This window comes from Myotis brandtii, unplaced genomic scaffold (assembly GCF_000412655.1).
Source record: "Myotis brandtii unplaced genomic scaffold, ASM41265v1 scaffold23, whole genome shotgun sequence".
In the NCBI taxonomy this organism is placed as follows: domain Eukaryota; kingdom Metazoa; phylum Chordata; class Mammalia; order Chiroptera; family Vespertilionidae; genus Myotis; species Myotis brandtii.
This window is the reverse complement of record NW_005358649.1, coordinates 6894391-6909362: the sequence shown is the minus strand read 5'-3', so window position 1 is coordinate 6909362 and position 14972 is coordinate 6894391.

Below are 14972 nucleotides of genomic sequence, written 5' to 3'. Positions count from 1 at the left end.
ATAAAATTAGCTGTCAGTCAAAGGGTGACACCAAAGATATAAACCACCCTAACAGCCTTTGCATATAGTTGTGATTAGAGCAGACACCTTATTTTCTAAAGGTAGTAGACTTATTGGAAGTGAGGTAATGGTATACTTTTCCTAATTTAATACTGAAAATCAGTTTTCCCCTTGCTGTCAGGCGCTGAAATTTTGTTCTTCGGTGCTGATCTTCTGCTGATGTATTATGACATAGTCTGTCAACATGAGCAGATACGTGAAAGGAGATTGGGTGACTGAGACGCAAAAGCTGCACGGAACGCTTCTGGAATGTTAAGCATGTTGCCATGTTTGGGTACCAGAAGTAAGATTGTGCTTGTTTTAAAAAGCTGGATTTTTATATCACTTAAGCCCAAGCAAACCAGGTGGATTATGACGAGGCAGAAACCTGAATGAGCGAGCCAAATCCCAAACTCGTTGTTTCTGGAGATCTTTGAAACAGCTCTCTCCTATCATCAGTTGTTTCCTTTTAGCAAAATATCAGTTTCTCGACATAGAGGAGAAATCAAATCAGGCGCAGGTGATTATCAAACGCAGCCATTTTCTCCCAAATTAAACAATCCCACAACTGTTACATGCTTTTCTTGTCACAGATGTTTTTATTGTTTGGCGTTAGATATCTGGATTACATCAAACACATGATTCTGAGATTTAGGTAAAAGAGCCCAGCCTGGTAGTTTTCACTTAAAACCTAGCTAAGAAGTGTTATTAGAAAAGCAAGTATATTTATCTAGGACCTGGCATAGTAAACATTATTTTTACCCATAAAAATGCAGAAGTAAACAACATTTACCCCTGCTTTTCATTTTATGCTTTTATTTTTGGGAAGGATTACTTATTTCAAAAGAATTTTTTTTTTATCTTTACCAAATCACACAGTGGAGTTAGCAACCCAAGACACTAGATGACAATTAAAATACCTTCCTATTCCAGATACCTAATCTTTGTAAGCTTTCCTACAAAGGACAACGTTTGCTTTTTAAAAATGGCTAGTCTGTTGCCATACACCCCATCTTTTCACCTTAACTGCAGAGATAGAAAAGATTCTACATCATTACTGAATTCGAAAGAAGGCTTCATTTCAAGTAAAGTCTGAGTTTTGATTTAGAGACACAGAAAGAAAATCTTTTAAGATCTATACTTCAAGTAATTTGTTAATCTTGTGCCACTTTCAGCATTTGTCACACATAGAGACCAGGAAATTGGCTCCATCTCATCCCAGCTCTGTATTGAATTAAAAACCTCTACTGCAAAGAAGAGCACGAGGTGGGGAAAGAATAAATTTACTTCTTTCTTTAGCGATGCACATATATTTCCATACATTTCACATCCTCGGGGAGCCTATGAATGCATTCAATAAATACAAAACTATCAACTGTAATTCCAGAAAAGGGAAAGCTTTACATTTCCCCCCGATTTTAATATACCATTTTAGGTTGAAGTCTAAAAATTAAATAATTCTACATTCTATTCCCCCCCTTATTTTTCTGCAGACACCTTCAGTATTCGAACTAAATCTAAAATAACGAATCTTAGTTGCTTCTCTTCCACTTGGATAATGTTAGCAGATTGGGATCAAAGCAAATTAAATAGCAGCAGTGGCAAATGGAGAAAAATGTTTTATGCCATTTGAACCGGCGTTTGCATTCCTTTCACCAAAGCCCACCTTGCCTAATTCAGTAAACATCGCATGCCAAGCACATATGTAGGTACATTAAAAGGAGTGTCCAGTCCTATCCATGTTGTCGGCTAACAGAAAAGGTGCTTTTCAGTCGAGTGCGATAATACCCTGGTAGCTTATAAGCACGATGGGTGCATTGCTACTGGGATTCTGTTCAAATGCAATCCGCGCCCCCGGTGAAGGAGATCCTAACTCCGCTGTGGACTCGCTGTCTGTTGAGTTCCCTGCACTTGGAGGGTTGGGATCTGGGAGTATGATCTGAGGAGATTTATGAGGGCTTCATAAGAACTGAGCTGGCAAAGATGATGGGATGCTTGTTTAGAAAAACGGGGAACCAAGCTTCCTGATTTACACTGATAGACATCTAGATGCAACCAGAGTTTGCAGATTGCCTTGAGAAGTCATCTTTTATTAAGTGTTTGACAGGTGCCCACATGTACATTTCTATTTAAAAACAGATCTAGAATGCTGATGGTATATTTGCTAGGATTCTCTTTCAGATCTTTAGGTCTAAAATATTTTTGTTTATACATTCCCATTTCCTAAATGCCTTAAAAACTAATATCCAACACAAATCATAGCATGTTAAACATACATTTTGTAATATTTTAAAACTAAAAGGTCTGATCACATTGAAAATTTTGTAAAATTTCACAGTAATTCTGGATATTAGGAGACTCAAAGTCTTTCAGGTTTTTGTCTTTGACATTTATGTTTTTATTTGTGAATAAAAAAAAATACCCTGAAGAGACTGTGCCTAAATTGGTCAACTTAAAATGTGTGACTCCCTGACTCCTCCTGGTTTGCAGTGTTTCATCACCGTGGGCTTCATTTAAAGGATGTGGCTGTTTCTCCCTTATTTTATGAGGCCAGTAAAAACACCCTCTGACTAAGTTGAGAACTGCATTTGTGAGCTTATAGACTGGTTTCCTATGGGAAGCCTTATCTTGGTATGTATGATCAGAAACGACAGAATGAATGACACAAACTTGTGATTGGCCTGCTATGCCTTTCCCATTTCTGCCACCGTCATTCCTTGCTGCCCCTATTTAATTTTTCTAAGTGCCACTCCTGTCACCATTTCTATTTAGGAGACCCGCACATTGTTTTCTTAAACCCCACAATACCAATTTATATACTCCTTCTAAATCTGAGAAATAAATGTTTTGGATTAGACGAGAGTGCTACACAATTAAATGACGTAGTTTGAAGGGGCTGGAATCACAGCCCCTTTCAAATCCTGTCTGTCGGTCCGATGATCCCTGTATGTTCCAGTGTAGGAGTTTGGGTGCTTTGTGCTGGTTTTGTGTAAAGTGGGTGTTCCTGGAAGCCACACTTCTGAGTTACTGAGTGCCCCAGCTGCTCCCGGGCATAACATTTCTCTCACAGACAAGTTGGGAGAATTTGGCTCAAAGTGTCAGATCACTTTTAAGTCTAATATTAAGTCTCTATCTTTTGGGGTCTGTTTTCCAAGGATTTGGTAAAAACAACTGGAATGTAGAGGAAGCACATTTTTCCACTTGTGGCCTAACATCTTTATTACTGGACAGGATGCTTTTTTGTACAGTTGTAGTAAAAACACATAACATGAGATCTACCTTTTATTTTTTTAAATCCTCACTCCAGGACATGATCTTACTGATTTTGAGAGAGAGAGAGAGAGAGAGAGAGAGAGAGAGAGAAACATCCATGTGAGAGAGAAAAACATTGATTGGTTGCCCCCCCTACACACTCCAATCGGAAATCGAACCCGGAATTCTTCTGGTGTATTGGATGACGCTCCAACCAACCAAGCCACCAGTCCAGGGCGACATCTCCCTTCTTAACAAATGTTAAGTGCACAGGACAGTGCTGTTAACCACAGGCACAATGCTGGACAGCGATCTAGAACCTTTTCACCTTACAAAACAAACCTAATAACCATGAACATCAACCAACTCCCCTTTTCCCCACCCCCCATCCCCGGCAACCACTGTACTCTCTGTGTCTATGTTTGACCATTTAGGCATCTCCTATAAGTGGAATCCCGCAGGGCTTGTCCTCCTGGGGCTGCCTGATCTCACTGAGCCTCATTCCTCCAGGTGCACAGGTACCTCTCTGTCTCTAGTCATTATCCTCACAGAGGAGGAATGTTTGCTACCAAATAAAACACTTTATTTTACCGGGAGATGGTGGTAGTGGGAGGGGTCAGAACGCAAAGCTGATTAATTCTTATAGAAAACAGGAACAGCAAGGCCTTTAGCCACCATGCTCCTCATCGCTGACTGCTGGAAGCAGAGTTAATGTGACCTGGGGGCTCACCATGGCCAGGCATGGTGGTCAGGGCTCCTGTTACATGGTCACATTCACCCACCCAGCTCCCCATGGAGGCGGGAACTGTCATTATCCGCGTTTCACAGAGGAAGGAAACTGAAGCACAGAGAGAGGTTAAGTGACTTGCCCACGTGTACAGAGCGGACGAATACTAGAGACGGGATTCAGCCTTTTCTGAGAGCTTCCCGAATAGTCACACAGTAAAACATGTTTTTTCTTTAAATCCAAGAGAGTAAGAATTTTGTCTTTATCAATGCAGGAGAAACAGTCCTTCATTCTCATCTCCTACAAAGAAAAAAGGGGAAAGTGCCTGTGGCCAAATCCCCCTGACTTTGTTCGGTTATTTTGTTCTGAAGATGGGCAAGTGTACCAGAGAGGGACGTACAGCCGGGTCAAGCTGCCGGCTGTGGCAGGCTTCGCCTTCGAGGTGCTTTTTTCGTGATATGGTGTGGAAACCCCGCCACCCTCCGTGGCATGAATCTACTGAGAGCTTTGAAAAAGATGCACAAAGCCCTAGGTAGGATTTAGTGCCTAACTTTCTCTATGCTCATCAATGATGGCTTTTCTTATTTCGTTGCGTTCACGTTTATTCAAAAAGACATTCACTAAAAATTGATTGTTTAATTTTCTCATAAGAATTGCAGCTTATGTGAAAGCTGGCTACATCCAGGGACAAATCCCATTACAGGTGCAGAATGCTGAGCTCATGTAAATATCTTGCTCCATTAAAAAATGCATGGAATTTGCTTTCATGTAGAGGCTGCTTTACAAATAGTAGGTGCTCAATTAGTGTTAACCAAATAAATAAACAAATAAATATTTGTTTCTATTAAAATCTTACGTCCACAGGCCATATGTCTTTGATCCCAACATGGGTCATTCCGATTTGTTAAGTTAAAAATAACCTTGTGATTTTTCCCCAAGGCTGCCACGAAGACCAGGGCACAGGAAGATGCAGCCTGCTGGCAAGTATAATGGTAAAAACGGAGAATGTCAGGAAGGTAACAATTACTATTAAGCAAAGAAGAGAGCCAGGTACGTGAGAGTGGGATCAGGGAAAAGAGGGTTGGAATTCCAGCCTCGATGAACATGGCGGTGTGACCCTAGACTGGTGATTACCCTCTCCAGGCCTATCTTCCCGCTTCTAGAAAGTGGGCCTTATAGCAACAGGGGGAGATACCTCAAGGGATGGTTTTTAAATATTCGGTGAAATAGCACAGGGCCTGGCACTGTGGAAATACTCAGGAAACTACTATCATTGTTAATTGATAGGATCTTTTGGTGGCTCTAAGTATATATTGATTTGCTATTTGAAAATTTCTATTTTGGGCCCGTTACACTCATGAATGATATTTCACATCAAAAACTATTTTAGTTGAGGATTCACTTAAAATCAAAGGAAATTAAATCTGAGAGGAAAACCTTTGAAGACAGAGATGTAATTCATAATATTATGGTTAATAAACTTTTTGTGTACATAAACATTAAACTCGCATAATTTGGTTTTTATGTGGCAGAAATAATCTATAAACAAAGTTTAAAATGAAGTGGGGTTTCTTTTCATAGTTGGCACGGTATTCACATTTTTAACTGTTCTGTGGCTACAATGGTGAACGAGATACTGTCTATAGTTAAGCAACTTACAGGCCAATGGCTATTTAGTGACCAAAGTTATGACATAAGAGCAGTAGGGGAAATATTAATTCCATGAAACTAATTTGAGTGTTTAAAGCCAGGCATGTAATTTGTATTGTGGATTTTTGAGAATGGCAGGCTTGTTTCAAACCTTTAAAAGCTCTGCATCTCACTACTGGGTATATGTGCATGTGTGTGTACATGTATGTGTGTCTGAGATTATGAATTGAGAAAACAAAAAAGTCCTCTTTTATCCCAGCTCTCACTGCCTCGTTTGCAGGAAGTGAAATGGGGTTTTCCTCTCTCACCCTGGCGTAAGGATTCTGCTTCCCCCAGGGACAATTACGAGCATGCGTGAACTGATATGCAAGGCTTGTGTAACACAGCCATGTAAACAGCGAATCGTTTATGAAGAGCAAAATCTCTTAAACAGAAGAAGCAAGATTTATATGTTTTTTTTTTTTCATTCCTTCATTTTTAAGTTTTCTGCTTTCTTTCAAAGTCAGCTGGGCAGTGCCCTACACAGTTTTACAGAAGCAAAGGCGAAAATCTTTCCCTTTAACACCAACAGGAATAACAAGTATTCCATCCCTTCCTTGTCCTTTGACTTGTGTGACTGGTGCCCTCGCCTGTGACTGAAGGCGCCCTTGCTTTTGACAGTTACAAGCAAAACAGAGATGCTTGGCCGGACCGGATGCGCAGTCTAGATGAGGTAGGGTGTTCAGGATGAGGTGGGCAGCAGCAGCGTAGCTGGCAGGGCACTTGGACGAAACAGACTAAAGAGAATAAGCACTCTCCTAAGTCTTCTGCCGCATTTCACTCAGGAATGAAACGAGTCAGATTTAAAATGAATTTAGATTTCTCATCTCACTTCACCTTGTACATCATCACTGAGGACTTTCTAACTGCTACACACAAAAAAAATTCTCGCATTGGATTATTATTGTTGAAATTAAGCCCGATTTTCATAGTCTATAGCTGGAGTTAGTAAATTCTCTTTGTTTTCCAGAGAATTATGCATTATTTCCTATTCTAATTTGGTATTAATGTTACAAGCATGTCTGATTGCCATCTGCTATCACAGGTGTTATCTGATGAAAATTCTGGCTCTTGAGCTGAACTCTGGTAGTCTGTACGCCACGGCGAAAAGGAACCCAATATATCTACAGTGCCGACTCCCTCACACTGATGCCCATAAGAGAATCAAGGTGGTGTAACTTCCAAATGTTTAGAACCCCAAAGCCCAAGAAAAAAGTATGCCTGCAGAAGGAAAACCACTAACTGGGAGAAGAAGGAATGAGGAACGGGAACAAAGCTTTGTTAATCTTATTTATCTTTTTATTAACAAATTTACTCAGTTGATCATATAATTAATATTTCCTGGGTGCCCACAAGGTGCCTGAAAAAGAGGCCCTGAAGGTACAGAGCAGGAGCAAGCTTGGAATTCCTACCCATTACATGGGAGTGAGGTGAATGTAATGTAATGTACCAGGTGAAGTTTCTTAGAAGAGCTGAACTCTGAATTGCAATTTGATGGATAGATGTTGTATTATAAGCATATTTCCACTGCACCGCAGAGTTGTTATTAAATTTATAGCGAGATGCATTCTATTTAAACTATCTATACTACCAGATTTTTAGATTGTCTTTGAACTTTTGCTATTATAGAGAACATTATTACTTAAAGAGTAGAAATGAGAAGAATGTCTCAATGGCCAATAATAAAAAAGGGTGAAATAAATCATGGCACAGATGTAACATAGGGGATTATCTAGCATAAAAAAGTGTGTGTGGGGGGGCAATATAGGGGGATAAGGATACATATGTAACACCTTAATCAATAAAGAAAAACATAAAGTAAATAAAAAATAAAAACTACCACTGTGAAAACTTAAAAAAAAAGATTCTTGCCAAAAGTAAAGCCAAAACTGTATTATCCACACACATTTTTATATTATGAGCTCAACAACATAAAATTTTGTATACATATGAAAACATTAAGGCAATTTTACCAACATTCTACCTATGGTTAATTTTGTATGTGGGGTTATGGATGATCATGAATGATTTTTCTTTGTCTTCTTTGTTTTTTAAAGTTTTCCACTAAAGATCATGTCTTATTTTAGAATCAGAGAATTTCTATATGCTTACAGTTTCAAAAATTATTTTGGGATCAAAAATAAATATTTTTTGTAGTTTGAAAAGATATTTTTCCCTCTAGATGATGTGTATCAATTTAAACAGGCACCAAGACTATCAACAATCCTACACTGAGTCAAAACAAAAGAAAAAAATAAAGAAAAGAAAAAAATATTACTTGTTTAATAAGTCAACATACCTTATTGCTCTTTTAATTTGCAGTTCTTTGATGATAAAATACTGTGATTATTTTTCTCTGTTTGACTTCGTTTCTAAAAGGTATTTACTTTTGTCTGGATTACATATAATATACTTCATTAAATTTCTCAGTTATTTTCTTTCCTTTATAAGAATTCTTTTTTTAAACAAGGACTTTTCAATCTTACCCAGCTGTGTGAAACCTTACATTTATTTCTATAACCATCTGAAGAGATTTTGTTATTTTTATTGATTTTAGAAAGAGAGGAAGGGAGAGAGAGATTGATTTCTTTCCTATATGTGCCCTGACTGGGGATCGAACCTGAAACCTTGGCATATCTGAATGATGCTCTAACCAACGGAGCCACTAGGCCAGGGCCATAAGAAATCTTTATAAACATTAACATTTGTGGTAAACATTCTCTTTGGCTACATTCTTTTTATTTTGTTTACTCTTCAGCAGTTTTAAATGGCCAAGTTTATAAATATTTTCCTTTGTGACTTTATAATTTCAAATTATAAAAGGTTTTCGTCCTCCAGAATTCTATAAATATTACATTATATTTAGTAGTTTTGCAATTGTTTGGCTAGTTTACCATAGTTTTCAATTAAACATGGAAAGTGAACATTTATAGAATATTGTTTGTTGTATTGGCCTGCATTTTTAAAAATCCTGACAAAAGGTCCCAACACCATTTATTTACATTTTTATTATGCTTCCTTTAATTATGTATGTATATTCACAGTCATATAAACATGTAGATATTTGTGTATAAATGTTTGTATAGTATGATTCTAATTTATACATCTGCCTAGAAGTTTGTACATAAGTCTAAAATACACACTATTTTAATTAGTCTTGCTTTAATCTTAATGAACTGTAATCGTTTATATGTTACTATAAATTCATTACTCCTCTTCTCATATATTTTTAAATATATTTGCCACTTTACTTTGCTAGATTAACTTTACTACCAATTTCAGTCATGTTCCAAGAGAAAATAAGGCATTTGGGGGTAATTTAAGATTGAGAATTACATAGAAAACAAATATTTTGCCCTAGCCGGTTTGGCTCAGTGGACAAAGCATCAGCAGGCAGATTGAAGGGTCTGGGTTTGGTTCCAGTCAAGGGCACAGTTGCAGGCTCAATCCCCCACTTTGTTTGGGGCATGTGCAGGAAGGCAACCAGTTGATGCGTCTCTCTCACATTCACATCGATGTTTCTCTCTATATATATCTTCCCCTCCCTCCCACTCTCTCTAAATGTGGAAAAATATCCCCAGGTGAGGATTAAAAAAAATAAATGTAACAGCATTTTCTGATCCTTTCTTTCACCAAGAGGGATGAATAAACCCTACAGAGGCATGAATGGAAACATAATGTCCCAAACTCCTGTGTCTTCACTTTTCTCTCCTATGGCGCTCAGAAGCAACAGCCCTCTACAAACACACCAAAACTCACCTTGTCTGTGTTGTTAATGGTTATAAATGAATGTTCCATAACTCATGGGGATAGTTCCCCAAAACATTAAAATATTTAACTAGTTAAAGATTATTTAGGTTAATAAACATCTTGAGGAGAAGACATTAAACGTAAAAGTCCTTTTTATGTCATGACCCACTATGATTTATCAGATTTCTTTACACCTGAGATTTCAAAATAAAGGTGTTGATTAGTAAGGGACAGTTAATTCCGGGTTACAGGTCAGTTGTGGGACAAACTGATCTAATCTGTATTATAAATGTAGAACTTTGAATAAATAGTCAGAGGGAATCAGAGTGTCTGTGGAGAGAAGCCTGTGGAAGGGTTGTGAGGAGGCATTCTTTTCTTATTACAAATTTGTTTGGTGTCTGTAGGGAAGATGCTTATATTTGATTTTATGACTCGATTCCAAGTTTTCTTTTTATCTCAGTTAAGATCTCTTAGATGTACTGCCCTATAGCTCAGACTCAACCCACATGGCGAGTCCATCTTAACAGAGGCACGGTTATCAGTAGCTTTCTGAATATCCTTTGTTATGCCACACATGCCCTTTGTGCCAAGCACTGGACTGCACATATGACATACATTAATTTACTCTCCAGAACAGATCTGAAGAGCACATAGGAATCTAGATTCCCACCTAATTTTTTACTAGTACTTGTTTCTCCATTTCCTTCAGAACATACACAGTTTTGCTGTCCACGGACAATTTTCCAGGTGATCTCTACAGCTCCAATGAACTCCAGAACCTTACATTCCTTCTTTAGATTCCACCTGCTGGTATTGCCAACTGACTGACACAGTGAGCTTTGGATGAACTGGTCTTCTCTCCACAGTCAGCATCTGGATCTAAGTTAGGTGTTTCTTGTTCCCCTCAGATCTGTTAGTAGTCTGCTATCTTGTCTTGTCTAGTCTACCCATTTGTTCATCCACCTATTTAACATGCTGTCAAGGATAACCAAAGAAACTCTAATTCTAATGCTTTCAAAGACCCATAAGGAGACAGTCCTTAAATTCAGTGTTGATACTAACACTGAAAAATGTGACCTCTTACTTATGCTCATAGTTAGAGATTCTTGGCCAAAGTGATTACTGGTCAGATGCACATCTGTTGTTCCTATGAATTTAGCTGGATACCGTTTCACTACATTGCAATGTGCTGTAGGCCGTCAATACACAATCATTGATGGATGTCACCAAGGGGAAGCCACTTAGGAGGGAAGAGGAGAAAACTGAATTGCAGGAAAGGAGTACTAGACTTTGAGCAGAAGATCATGATCCCATTTTTGGCTATACTATACATTAGCTTAGTGTCTGGGAAAGTTTATAAAACATTCAGAATATATACATATATATATATATACACACACACATACACACACACACACACACACATATATATATATATATATGCTATAGTATTTTGTAAGACTTAACAAAACAATATATAACAAAGACTACATGAATTAAGGTACAGAGTAGGAGATTTGATCTATCAGTAAATAGATAGCACATTCAATGGGACAATTAATAAGATTTACTGAATAATTTATTTACAAGGCATGGACAGGGTTAAGAGTAACCAAAGAAACTAACAAGGAGGGAGCTGTCACTTAGGCCAGAAAGAGCATGAGGAGCCAGGAGTTACTGGACCACGGGAAAATAATTCCACTTGTAGGAGAGGGAAGCTTACAAGATACCTGGCTTAGGGAGGGCAAGCAGCAACTGCAAACTCTAATTTCATGTCAGGACCATTACTTAAACCCAATGATAAGACAGAAGGACTGGAGCCCAATTGATCCAGATCATAAGGCCTACCCTCTAGGTCAATGAGAGGGAAGCGCAGGATGGAAATTGGATCTAGAGGGGCAAGAAGACAAACAGAATGGGGCAAGAATGCTCAAAAAAATTGTTAAATAAAACAATCATTGAGTCTGCATCCTAAATCATTCCAAAGACAAAAGAGTATACCACACACTGAGAATGTGATGGTAAAGTGGAGAAAAACAGGATAGGAGAAAGTAATTAGGGAAAGACACTTATTAGTTAAGGATCGAAAAGAATGGATAAATTAAAAATAAATGAGAAGAAAATTTGAAAAGAGAAAAGGCAAAAAAAGGGGGGGACTTTGAATAAAAGCAAGTGTATACTATAATAAAAATAAGTTAAGTGTGGACCTTAAAATGAGTATATCATGCTATATTATACTATACATTATATTATACTAGCAATGCTATTATTAAGACTAGTGAAGGATGATTTAACTTTGAACCTTAAAATAATTCAAATTGGAATATTGTTTCTTATGCTCTTGGCTGGAAAGCATAGTTTACATCCCATATCTACAGTATTCGAAAGTAGAGCAACATTTTAAATGAGAATTTGGAACCTACATTCTGTTTTGCGTTTGGTGCAAATGTTCTTGGTGCGGCACTCACATGAGATAGGTACCCACGTTGCTGCAAAATACAAGCTGAGGTAGCTCAGCTTTCTAGGATGGCTCCAAAATGAAGAGTTTTCTTAATTAGTGAAGTGAAGATCTTGCTAGTTAAATTGTTTTGTGTCTATTTGTAAAAGGGAGAATAAAATGCATTTCATTCACTCGTTTTCTGCCTGTATATTTGGTCAAATAAATATTAAAGTCTAACGGGCTGATTTCATCAGTATATATAAAAACCTGGTGGCATGCCAGGCCCTTTGCTCCGTGCTCTGGGCTAGACAAAGGTAAAGATGTGGGAGAGCCTGACTTCAAGCCACTTCAAGTTCAATGGAAAATGGAGATGGGATAAAATGCATTTTATATATTATGCAAATGCGGAGGCAGAACTGGGAAGAGGCAAGTGAGGTATTTAAGAAAAGTTCTATCAAAGATTAGTAATCACTTTCAACTGAGGGGAGTTTCCTGAAGGTTGTGGCATGAGTTGGCTTAAAAGAAAGAACAAGACTTTGATCGAAATGGGTGGGAAAGAAAGGTTTCCTACATAATTGAGAATAATAATAATATTTACCGAGCATTTACTGAGTGCTTATGGTGCATTGGGTTTTAAATACCTAAATGCTCTCTATGTAATTCACTAATTAAATACTACTCGGTTTTACATAGAAATGAATCACTGTCTTGCACAAAGCTTCCTGGGTACTTCAGATCCTCTTTAACAACATAGTTTCCAAAATAGTAAACATATTTTAGGCAGATGATAGAGTTTTTATTCTAATTGTAATAAAATTTCCTTTTATTTCATACTTAAGTGGGAATTATGCTTCAGTGGTGATTTTTAAAAGTTATTTAATTTCCTTAATAAATAAGTTTATTTTTCCTAGTGTTATCAAAAGACTATCAGAACTTAGCATATAAGGTATAAGATCTCTTCAATACAAAAATTTCAAAAAGATAATTTATCTATAAAGATAAATTCAGTTTTGCATGGTCTTGGGGCAGTATTCAAATAAATGCCTATGTTGTAAAATATAAGTTGACTAGCTCAGCTTTCTAGAGAAGGCAGCTTATATTTCACAAGAATTTAGGCAACTAATTGTCAATAGGCGGTAAACCATTTTTTCTTGAACACTCTTAGAAAACAAAAGGCAAAAATATTATTAAAATGTTGACAACTGTTCAGAGAAATTCGCCTGAAGAAAACAAAGTAGTTAGCTGCCATGAAGGAGGGCTGAATCCCTTATTTCAAAAGACTTAGGTTACCTGCTATTTGGTGGGCAGAAAAATTTTTAAAAAATTCTTTTCTTCTAATAGCCAAAATACCTATTTCATATTTCATTATTTCATGATTCACTGTATGTTGTTTCATGCTATAAGTATTTATCAAGCATGGAAAATGTTCATAATGTGTTCATGGCTGATGTGACCACTTTTTTAAACCAAGTCAACAATATTCGCAATAGGTAGAAATGACAGGCTTCATGCTTATAATAAAATTGGTTAAATTAAGTCATCCATGAATACAGTTGAACTGTCTTTAAGTATGAAGATTAAGCAAAAATATGAATCACAAAACAAGCTGTCAAGCAATCTCTGATTATATTCTGCCAAAAGGGATATTTTTTTTAAAAAAATAACGTGAGCCGAAACCGGTTTGGCTCAGTGGATAGAGCGTCGGCCTGTGGACTGAAGGGTCCCAGGTTCGATTCTGGTCAAGGGCATGTACCTGGGTTGCGGGCACATCCCCAGTGGGGGGCGTGCAGGAGGCAGCTGATCTTTGTTTCTCTCTCATCGATGTTTCTAGCTCTCTCTCTCCCTTCCTCTCTGTAAAAAATCAATAAAATATATTAAAAAAAAATATCGTGAATTTTTATGAATCAATGCATCTAAAAAAAAGTAAAGATTCTGCTTTCCCAATTTTAGAAATCACATATAGCTAAAATTAACAAAAGTATAATTCCTCCCCATAAAAGTATGTTGTTTAAAAGGAAGTGTAGGGTAAATTCTACTTATAGTTGCGTGTGATCTACCACATGTTAAAAATTTACCTTTTGTCACAAACTAATTCTAGTGTCTAGTTTAGATATCAACTGAATAAATATTTCCAGAGTGGCATCAGGGAAATGATTAGCAAGAAGTACAGCTCAGGAGGTATAGTCTATGTGGTGAGGGAACAGAAATATTCTGTGAATCAGCAAAAGGACCCGGTAGATATTTTCTGTCCCTCTGTCTGATTAACCAAAGGTAACCTGGATATTTTCACTAACAGACAATTGTTGTTGATGGAATTTTGGGTTCAAGGAAAATTATGGTGCCTTGTGACCTACACTTAAGTCTCATTCTCACTGTGTGGGTTTAAATATTTCAACTGGATTGAGTCAACTGAAGCCCGTGTGAGAATTTCCTAATCTCTGATCTACTGATTCATGTGGATGTGTTATGAATGCCATAAAGTCCTATGCGGATTTTGACAGGCTTATATATCCACAAAGAGAAATTTTTAAAAATGTATAATCTGATGATACAACTCTTAGTAATTTTTGAATAATTAGCCCAACCTAAGAGCAAATACGATCATTCGAGAGTGGTTTTACTGATTGGCTTAACTGAGGATCTGATCAATATCAGAAGTGAACCCTGTTTTCCTTGGCTCACAGACTTTCCCCTTTTGTCCTGATGTCAATGAATCCCGGTGCTGTTGTGATGGCCGTTGGGGGTGGGTGAAGTATGGATGTTTCATTTGTCCTGGGAAATGAAATATGTGCTTGCCAACTCTGTTTAGCAGCCTCTCTGTGTGGATGGCAGGCATAATGATCTGATGCATGGACATGAGCAAGTGGTTCCTTAACTGTCCACCCAGATGGTCCTCTCAGAATTTTTCCAGCTTCTGTGTTTGATCACAAATGAAAAATGAAAATTTTCAACATGTACAGATAATTAAAAAGATGGAGAAAGAGCAACTGAGAAATTTTTTAAAAAATATATTTTACTGATTTTTTACAGAGAGGAAGGGAGAGGGATAGAGAGTTAGAAACATCAATCAGCTGC